Here is a 2,716-nt window from a genome sequence, read left to right as displayed (position 1 = left end):
ATGCCGCAGTTAGAACTGCGTTGAGCTTCTGAAAGCCACCTTCAAACTACTCGGAGTCTTGAACACTGGGACATACCCTTCTGGGTCAAACCCTAGTCACATCGGGCAGCTATCAAGATCGAAAACCGCCCACGATCCACGAAGTAGCCCTGCCAATGCCTACAGAAACTTCCGGAATTGCTCCGTCTTGTGCGTGTCTAGGCCAGTTCTTGATTGCCTTAATCTACTTTCGAGGTCCACAGTCATGTCTCCCTGTCGAAGCCACTCGAACTGCTAAGCGACTCCTCCTCTGATGACTGTTGGTACCCACATTCTCGCAAAGAAAGAATGCGGGAAACTCCTGCAATGATAAAGGCGCATGACTGTGGCCTACGCGCTCGTTTGCCTCCCACACAAGTATTGAAGAGTCCCAGTAAACTGAAATGCATCGAATATGCTACCCCAGCTGGACTCAAAATCCCTGCTGTCCGAAGCATTCTAACGCGACATTGTCATCGAATCGACCTCCTCGCGCGTAGGATCTGACCAAAACCACAAAGGATACGTCACAATAGGCTAACAAATCGTAACCCAATCGAAAAGACTCGAAAAACAACCAAAATCACGAAGTTGGCAAAACCCGAGCCCCGGGCCCACTTCTCGAAAAATTACGAAATTCACATCACCGGGATCCTCGTCTCGCCACGAGTCCGTACATATAAAATACACAAGAATCGGAGTCCATTTGACCCCTCAAATCAACAATTCAAACCTTCTTAGGTTTCAAGCCCTAACCTCCATTTTTACCCCTTTAATTCCTTGAATTTCAGTGTTTAAATCCTTGTTTTTTTTACACCATAACAACATTATTCGAGTCTATAAATTCATACCTGATGGAATCCCCTTCGAATCCTCTCCAAATCGCCCAAAATCGCCTCTTCCCGAAGTCTAAAATGTTTTCTTAACTTCTGAAATTCGCGAACACTGTTCATTAAACACAGTCCAGATTTCCGCTTCTGCGGCCCTTTAACCGCACCTGCGGTACCGCTTATGCGACAAATTGACCGCTTATGCGGTCTCACTTAAAACACCTGGGACCGCTTATACGATCCAAACACCCGCTTATGCGGTTTACCTCCAACCGCTTCTGCGGTATATTAACCGCTTATGCGGACTCGCTGAAGCGCCTACACGTCCGCTTATGCGGAAAAATCCCTGGGCCACACCTGCCCGCTTCTGCGACCTCTCCGCCGCATCTGCGGCTCCTTTTCCGCAAATGTGGAAATACCAGAAGACAGAAAAATCTGACCTGCAACAAATGCTTCCAACTCCCGTTTAACCATCCGAAATCACCCCGAGGCCCCCGGGACCTCAATCAAAAGCACCAACACATCCTATAACCTTATTCAAACTTGTTCCAATCTTCAAAACACGTCAAACAAATGGTAAAACCATTAGAATACATCGGATTCAAGCATAGTTTTCATCAAAACTTCCGAAATGCGCATTCAATCAAAACCCGACCAAACAACGTCCAAATGACCTGAGAATTTGCAGACATATCCAAAATCACCTAACGAAACTACTGCAACTCTCGGAATTCCATTCCGACCCTCGGATCAAAATCTCACCTATCAACCGGAATTCGCCAAAATTCAAACTTCGCCAATTCAAGCCTAATTCTACACCGGACCTCCAAATTCAATTCCGATCGCACTCCTAAGTTACTAATCATCCCCCGAAGCTAACCGAACCACCGGAATTCACATCCGAGCTCTCTAACCACATAGTCAACTTCCGATTGACTTTTCCAAAACAAGCTTCCTTCTAAGAGGCTAAGTGCTTCATTTCCAACTAAAACCAATCCAACTCTACCCGATCAACTCAAACGCTGATATTGAAACATAAGGCAACACAATATGGGGGAAACGGGGCGGTAACTCTCGTGACGACGGGTCGGGTCGTCACAAATTCTAACTAAACTATTCAAGACAATAGAAACTCAAGCATTCAATTTATACCATATGTAATCAATTCAATTAAAACAAGACCTAAACCCTATATTTCAGTAAAATGCAATGTTAAATAATCAATTGAAACACTAATTAACTAATTCATAACTAATTAACAAAACATTAAATTTATACACAAAACAAATAAGTTGTAAATCAAACCTAGAATTTTTAGGAGGCGGAGAAGGAGAGGCAGAAGGTGGGCAGTGGCTAGCAGCGGCAGTGGCAGCAGCGACGGCGGCAGCTGGGCGATGGCGACGCGGGGTGGGGAATGGGATTTGTGTGAGGGAAATAAAGAAGGAGAGGGGAAGGTATTGAGTGAGGAGTTAGGAAAGTTTGGAGAAGAAAGGTAAGAGAAATGGGGAGAATTCCGTGTTTCAGATCTAATTTCAGAATTATCGACCAAAGTTGGTCGGTAATTTTGGTCGGTACATTAAGTGTTAACCGTTTGACCAAAAACCGACCAACTTTGGTCGGTTTTTTATAAAAAAAACTAAATTGTTTTTTTTTTGTGTTTTTTTCTTCTTAAAATATTATAAACTATAAAAAAATATAATAAACTATAAGCATTTATTTCATTTAACTATAGAATTATTATAAATAATTATAAACTATAAACATAATGTTTATAAATAATTATATTAACTAGTTACTTTTAATAAATTATAATAGCATCTATCTAAGTAAATTTTCTAAGTTATAATTAAGTATATGTGTAATTTCTC

This window comes from Nicotiana attenuata, unplaced genomic scaffold (genome assembly GCF_001879085.1).
Source record: "Nicotiana attenuata strain UT unplaced genomic scaffold, NIATTr2, whole genome shotgun sequence".
Taxonomy (NCBI): Eukaryota; Viridiplantae; Streptophyta; class Magnoliopsida; order Solanales; family Solanaceae; genus Nicotiana; species Nicotiana attenuata.
The sequence above is the reverse complement of the archived record's forward strand: the minus strand, read 5'-3'. Positions refer to the sequence as shown.